At 37.5% G+C, this 8,516-nt stretch overlaps 1 protein-coding gene across 6 annotated transcripts in view; it reads left to right on the plus strand.

Moving 5' to 3' along the window:
- The window catches only part of LOC135210252 (balbiani ring protein 3-like), a 524,789-nt gene that overhangs the window by 401 nt on the left and 515,872 nt on the right, over window positions 1-8,516 (plus strand). The window lies entirely within an intron of this gene.

Raw genomic sequence — 8,516 nt, forward strand, 5'->3', positions numbered from 1 at the left:
TTTTTTTACATTTTTATTATTATTTTCGTATTGTGGCTTTCTAGGCCTACTTGTGTATAAAAAAAAAACCTTTCTATTAAGTTTTCCAACGAAATTAAGATAGTTTGTGTAACTTTCTTAGCCTGTTATATTATTTTAAGATATTTGTTATATTTCGATCGTAGTTCTGGTTTTTTTAATTGTTTTTGACAATTTAGTATTGTTTTCGTAATGTTGCTTTCTAGGCCTACTTGTGTATAAAAAAAAAGCTTTCTACAAAAGTTCTCAAGCAAAACTAAAGTTAATGTAACTTTCTTAGTCTGTAAATATTTATTTCATGATATGATTCGTTATATTCGATCATTAATAACGGCATATGCCTATAATCTTGTTTAATGAAGTAACTACTCGTAGGCATAGGCCTGTCTATTTTTTTTACAAGATTTTGGAAAATTGATTGAATTTCATTCTTATTGAGTTTGGGCGGATTTGGACTGGAATAGGCCTACTGTAGTGGCTTACGTATGCGTTCGTGCGTGCGTGTGTGCTCCGTAGGGGGTGTAGTGCCATCAGTGCACCCCACGCGGTGCACTGTAGGCATTACTCAAGGTCCTTTTTCAAGCGTCCCTTCGGCCCCTAGCTGTAATTTCCGTTTCAGCGTTGAATGACCTCGTAGATCCCAGCGCTTGGCCTAACTGCTATATTCTGTGTGTGAGAAAAACTAGTACACACACACACACACATAATATATATATATATATATATATATATATATATATATATATATATATATATATATATATATATGTGTGTGTGTGTGGAGAGAGAGAGAGAGAGAGAGAGAGAGAGAAGAGAGAGAGAGAGAAGAGGCTGGATAACGACATGGATCTTGCCCCAAATTGTGTACGCAACGAAAACTTTAAGATAATATCATACAAGTAATGCTGTTCATTAAAAAATTCTATTTTGTAAGTAGCATTTGGTTGCCAGCAAATACGTCCCACCATGATATTCCACCCTCCTCTCTCTCACGACCCCACTAGGCCTAGTCCTACCCTCAGGCCCTCTAAAGTCTGGGACTTGTTTATTTGAAACTCCACACGAATAACGGAATGGTGGTGTATTTCATGTATAAATTTTTCCCGTATTATGTTTTGGCATTTCTTTACTATGTACAGGCTTGGGTTCCTTTTCGTTTTAAGATTGTTCAAAAACGAAATGAGAAATTTCTAGGCCTATAGATGAACCCGGAAGCTCTTTTGTGGTGAGTTTGGTTTCGACTTCGCCGTATTTCATCGATTTTTATTAAAAAATCGGCAAAATTGTTGCTTTAATATCACAGGCACCTTGTGTAGTATACCTCCAAAAACTCGCATTGTGGCATGAAAGTAACATTAAACCGATAACTTTTTACTTATGGTTATCATCAGCTGTTTCGGTCAAGGTTACGGCTGTTTTGATCCAGACAGGCACGAAAGATATGAGATTTGAAAGGTATACATACAGACGCCACTAAGCATTTATTTTTTATGTATGACTGTATGTTTGTGTGGATATATAGAGAGCCCCAACTACCCGGAAGCAGTGCTGTTTGGCAACGCTTGGCCTATCAAAATATCACGAGCCAATCAAGAAGCGCTTAGCCCTGGATGGAAAATTGATGAGACTAGCTTTCGTTACAGGAATGGTAAGACATTGTGGTGAGATAACAAAATACCGCCGAATAAAAAATAAGGATAATAATTTTCAAATGAACAAGCTATACGCTCATTTCACTCTCAAACATCTTGGGAGCTTTTATTAGGCTTGATTGTCCCGGATAGTTGGAAATACACGATCTTCAATTAATCGGTATAACGAAATTCTACATAAAACACTAGAGCGATAAGCTTTGATGTCACTGTGCGTGTAATATGCTGGGTTGGGTTTACATAAAACCTTGTTTAGAGCAATCTGGTAATGTTGCAAGTCACTGCCGTGATCACTTAATATAGACCAGGTACTATGTATAGGCCTAGGCCTACTGTAGAAGTTATAACTACTGGGTTGGGTTTACATGTAAGCCTTGTTCAGAGCAATCTGGTAATGTTGCAAGTCACTGCTGCCGCGATCACTTAATATAGAGCAGGTACTATATATAGGCCTAGGCCTATTGTAGAAGTTATAGCCAATGGCAGAAATGCGTTATAATGATTATATTCTCCTCCTCGTAGCTGGAAGTAAAGACTGAACAAGACATTTATTATTATTTTCAACATATGAAACCACTTTTTATTATTCTTATTGTTACGCTCGTAACAATGTAGCTTCAGGTGGTGGCTTTAAAAGAAAGGTTGTCTTCCTGTTTATTGTTCGTAATATGAACTAATAGGAATAAAAAGTGGTGGATATATTTAGAAGGTAATCATTAAAAGGCATTGCTTCGTGTATTCATCGAGGCGTTTAAGTAACGCACTTCTCGATAGGTTGTATATAACTGCTCGTGATACTGCCATCAAATTATAAACCCCATTTTACATCACAAATAATGGGTCTCTCCATTCTTAGTGTACTCAGTGTGTCACGCTGCTGTAGTTTAGTGCTAACCTGCTCCGTATTTCGCAGTTGTAGGGCATGATTGAATTTGCCGTATATTATTTATCCGTTATTTTCTTTCTTTATTTATTTATTTTTACCAAAGGCTCAGCGGTTTGTGATTGCTTGACGTAAATACGTTTATATACCTTGTTTTTTATTTAGCTCTAATGACTTCGCAAACGTAGACTAACGATGAACATACTTTATTAGGTTCAGAGGCCAAGACAGAAAGCATGCATTTTTTTGGCTGAGTGAGGACTAGTCTTACTATACAAAAACGTAACGAACACTTATTTTGCACAGAAATCTCTTCATAGGCTAGACAAGGTGACCTAAACATTAGTTTTTTGCAAGTCCTGATAAGAATGTACAGAGACCCAACTTTGTTTTTTTTTTTTTTTTTTTTTGTGGGGTTGGGGCTTAGGGTTTGTTTCACGGTACTATGCGTTTTGTTTATAGATCCCAAATGCGCATTACCACCGGTGTATGTATACAGGGTGTCCATAAAGTCCCAGTACCATTAAAAGTATTTATTGCTTAGGATGGTACTGGGACTTTATGGACACCCTGTAGTATGTGTCCTTTCATATTGAGAGGCTTCTACTCCGCCTTCAAAATGAAACTTGTAAACTACACCGGCGAGTCGGCGACGGCTCCCTTGGTCCTCTTTGGGTGATAGTGTTGCCATAAGGAGGTATAGGCTATGCCTTTTTTCACTTCATAATTATGCTTTCCGGACACGTTTGTTTTTTTCATATTTCCGTCCAAGTTTTTAAACATATTGTGGCCTCTTGTAATTGCCAACACCTCCGAGAATTCACCTCTCTCTCTCTCTCTCTCTCTCTCTCTCTCTCTCTTTCTATATATATATATAATATATAATATATATATATAATATATATATATGGATGTAAGAAGTAGGCCTAATTCGCATCAACTTTACCGTTTCCTGCAACCCTCCTCTAGGCCTTGGCGTAGAAGTAATTTTTCTCGAGCATCTGAAAGTTTGATATAATACCCTCCGAGTGACATTTGACTTTGTTTTGTTTACATTTTATTGCTGAGATGAGAACTGATGAGAAACTTCGAGAGTAAGAAATGTTGTCGGCGTACCGGAAGGAAGTTGAACCTCTCATTATGTATAGTTATTATGTTTTTGCCTTATTTGAATGCTGTGGATTGCATCCCGTGAATAATCAATCCCTTTTTGAGTGAAATGTTTTTATTGCGTTTTATATTTAGTTTGTCAATACGCGAAGGTATTTTATTGTTCTGATAATAAAATTTTCCATGATTTTAATAACGAGGCCTTGATGAAAATAGAAATTTTTTTTTATTGAGTTCAGATTTGTTTAGTTTGGTCCTAAGTAGAAAGGTATTTTTTTTATTGCTTTGATGATGATATTTTCCCTGATTTAAATAAAGAGGCCTTGGGTGAAATATTTTTTCAGTGCAGTTTGTATTTAGTCAATACGTGAAGGAAATTTCATTATTTTGATAATAAAATTTTCCATGATTTAAATAACGAGGCCTTGAGTGAAATATTTTTAATCGTAAGTTTGTATTTATTGAGTCATTACGCGAAGAAATGTTATCATTTTGACAATCGAATGTTTCATGATTCAAATAGCGAAGCTTACAGGACTTAGACAAATAGAATAGTGTGAGAATCCTCCCCCAAGCGAACAACGCAGCCAGGGTGATCTGCGTGCGTGAAGAGTGACATTCAAACTTCCGCCGTGCTCGAGCCTTACCGTTATTTTTGCTCATACCGCGAACAGGTGCCGCGGACGGTGGTTCGTTCTCCCCCTGGTACCCACACCACCCAGGACCTACCGGTAGTTCACCTCCCCGGCCCCCATCCCCCTCCCTCCTTCATCCTCAGTAGAATCCTGGTACACAGCTACCACACCTCCCGGCGAACACTTACCATAGTAGTCGGAAGTGAACGCAGTCAAAAAGTTGCGTGGTTGTGGATTCAGTTGCACTCAATGACGCTCCGAGTGCTGTGTGTGGTGGCACAACTTTGTAGCTGACTAGTATCTATGGAAAGAGGCTTTGGAAAGAATAAATAAAAAGTTCTCGAATGTTTGTTTGATGTTGGGGGCTGTAGGGCTTGTGGTTGGGGGTGGGAGGTGGCTGGTTGGCGGTAGCACAGCAAAAGCAATAACGTTGGTACGCCTTAGTTTGGTATTGGAGGTGTGCCATCAAGTTCTTTAGAGGGTATCTTGTTACCTGTGTATAGATATGTATTTGTGCGTACACATTTAAATTATATGTTTTTTTTTTTTTTTTTTTTTTTTTTTTTATTTTTTTTTTATAATATTATTATTAAATATATATATTATTATATATATTAATTAGTATAATTTTGTATATATAATTGTAATAGGCACATTACCCTCTTAAACTTCTCGAGTTCTGCTGCACACCTTTTGGATACGCTTGTCACTACAAAGCCTTAGGTCGAATTGCAAGGGATTTGAAGTAATTCTGATGTCTTAGGCTTTCAAGTGGCAAGTGTATCCAAAAAGTGTGAAGAATTCCGGAAGTTAGTGAGTATTGTTCCTATTACAATTACAGTGCTAGGCATGACAGCCTAGATTCCATAATACCGAATCTTATGGTTATACTTGTTTTTATCTCATTAAGTGTCAAGTTCTCGGTATGTTTGAAAGGGACGTTGTCTCCTCTTCTTAAATCCATGGGGTGGAGGGGGTCCAGGTGGCTATTACCGTTTTAGGCATTACTCAAGGTTCTTTGCAGCGTCTCTACGGTCCCTAGCTGCAACCCTTTCATTTCTTTTTATGTTCATCCGTTCATATTCTCTGTCTTCTATCTTGCTATGCACCCTCAAACCTTTTAATCTCAATTTACCTTTCAGCGGAGCCTAATTTCTGCATTCTATTCTCTTCCCGCATAACTAACATAGCCTATATTGATTACAATACTTCTACCTCCTTTTTTTTTTTCTTTTTTTTTTTTTTTTTTTGTTTTTTTTTTTTTTTTTTTTTTTTTTTTTTTCAGTATTGGATGTGGTTATCACTATGCGCTCTCTCTCTTTACTGTCGCGAGAATAAAAGATACTTTCGACGCCGTTAAAACAAATAAAATTCAAGATTTTTCTCTCTCGCTTCTATCATCATCGCGCGGTAATGGGTAATTGGTTCCATGATCACAGAGGTGTTTTCTTTTCCGGCGTTTCCTGAAAGCTATGGCAAAATTCAGTACGCCTCTCTCTCTTTCCCAGACCGGCACTTTTTTTTTTTTTTTTTTTTTTCGTTCTTTATGCTGTCCTTTAGTGTTCCAGTTTTCTGATTTATTTTTGCGTATTTTTTTCACTTTTTAAATTCGTATAGCCTACACATACTATATATGTACATACATAGCCTGTATGTGTGAAAATATGTATATGTTATATATATATATATATTTTTTAAAATAAATGTATGAATATACATATACATGTAAATGTAAAAATGGATAGATACATTAGTAAAGCACGGGAGGTCGATAAGCCTTGTCGCGGGTATCCATTGTACAATAATATATCTTAACAGTGTTAAAATATATTATTGTACAATTCTAAAAATTACTAGGGGAGACTTTCGGATATTGCTCCGTATCCCTCTTCTGTGTCCGGAAGTCTCTCCTAGTAATTTTTAGCTTTGTACAATAATATATTTTAACACTACTGTGTTTTTATTGTCAATATTATAGCCTCGTTACGGAGGTTCCTTAGTTCATTGTTGTTATTATTATTGCTGCTTATATCCGTACAGAATAATCCTTGCCCAGATATATTTCATCAAGCAGATTGTCCATATTTCAAAACGGAGAAGTATATACATTGCTAAGTCGCTTATGGGGGTAGTGCCATCAGTGCACCTCATGCGGTGCACTGTAAGCAGTTCTTAAAGTTCTTTGCAGCGTCCCTTCGGTCCCTAACTGCAGCCCCTTTCGTTCATTTTACTGTGCCTCCATTCATATCCTCTTTCTTCTAGCTTACTTTCCACCCTCTCATAACAGATGTCTTAAGTCCAACCGGGAGGTTTTCCTCCTGTTACACTTTCAAACCTTTTTATTGTTAATTTACGTTTCAGCGCTGAATGACCTCATAGGTCCATTCACTTTTATTTTCTGGGTTTTCATCTTGCTGTCCAACCACTCCAGCTCCCCCTCCCCCCTTTTTTTTTCCACTTAGACAAGCGTCGAATGGCCAGAAATGGCCCGCCGCTGCTCGCTTGACAGCCCAAATTTCATAAAATCAAATTAGTCTTTTGAATCGTCGCTCAGTATTTTGAGGATTCATATTCAAGCGAAATTATGCGGTTCCCACTGTGATTATTGTGGTCGTGGGAGGCTTACATCAATTGTGTGTGTGTGTGTGTTCTGCAAGTAGAGAATGGTTTGGTTAAACTGCTTTTGTTCATTTAAAACTTGTTTTTTTTTCCGATTGCTAGTGCATTTATATTTTCATCCTTTCTGGAAATATTGATACTGACGGTTTATCCATTTTTTTTCAACTTTTTCCTAATCGTTTAATAATGATAAATGAACTGAGAGTTAATTGAATTTTTTGTTGTTGATTTTTCCTTAGAAAGATGCAGATCTTTTCCAGTATGCTTATATAATAATAATAATAATAATAATTCCTCGGAAAGACACAGGTCTCCTCTTCCTGTAATCTAATAATGATAATTATACTGATTCAAATTTTCTTTTTCTACTTGATTTGTCAGCAGAGAAATACAAATCATCTCATTCTGTGTTTTAATAAAGAATAATTATATTGAAATTTGATGAGGTTATTCCAACTGATTTTTCCTCCGATGTACGCATATTTCCTCTTCCATTATGTCCATAATAATAATTCTACTGAAAGTTAATTAATATTCCCAATTTTTATTTGATTTTTTTTTTCCTCAGCAATATACAAGTTTTCCCTGGAGGTGGGGACTGGAATGTTGATCATGATTTAGATCTTGGGAAAAAAGAAAAAAATAGTCATTATATTCCTGTAACTAAATATATCCGTTCCCACCAAAGTAAAAGCATGATGGGGGCGTGGAGGGCAATCCAGAATTGTCAAAGGCAGTCATCCATTCCATCCATTCCGTATCTCAGAGGATGCGAAAGTCTGACATTTTTCCTGCGTTGATTATTGAGTGATGTTTCCTCATGTAGGTATATTCCTTAAACCGAATTCTAGATATTTGTAGTTTGGAGGATCACAGAGCATAATATGACCGCCTAAAATCATCGGTTTATTTCTGATGAGTTCCTCGGTGGACGAGTGGCTTTCGCGCTCGGCTGCCAATCCGGCGGTCCGAAGTTCGATTCCCGGCACTGCCAACGTGGAATCAGAGGAATTTATTTCTGGTGATAGAAATTAATTTCTCTCTATAGTGTGGTTCGGATCCCACAATAAGCTTTAGGTCTCGTTGCTAGGTGACCAAATGGATCTTAGCCACGTAAAAATATCTAATCCTCCGGGCCAGCACTAGGAGAGCTGTTAATCAGCTCAGTGGTGTGGTAAAACTAAGATATACTTTTGATGCTGATGTGGAAATCACAGTTTCTATGAAATTTTCTTGAACGCAGGCGCTGGTATTCGTATAAACCAGCCGTATTTGTTCGCTCACACCTGCTGTATGCAGATAAAGGTGATGATATGTTGAGGCCACTCCTTTCTATGGTTATTTGGGAAGCGCTGCAGAACCGTGTTGCTCAGGTGTATTAGGAAATGGCCATTTATCAACTCTTCGGTTTCCCGTAGGGTGGAGGGTCGGGGTCGTGAAGGTTGTTTGCAGAGTCCCTTCGGCTCATCGCTGCACCCTCTTCTCTTATCCTTTTATTTTACCTTCATTCCCGCTTCCTTTCTTCCATCTTGCTGTCCAACCACTGCAACTCCCCCTTTTCATTATACTCTTAAGCACTTGAGTGTCCCAGCGCTCGGC

Source organism: Macrobrachium nipponense, chromosome 39, assembly GCF_015104395.2.
Source record: "Macrobrachium nipponense isolate FS-2020 chromosome 39, ASM1510439v2, whole genome shotgun sequence".
NCBI lineage: Eukaryota > Metazoa > Arthropoda > Malacostraca > Decapoda > Palaemonidae > Macrobrachium > Macrobrachium nipponense.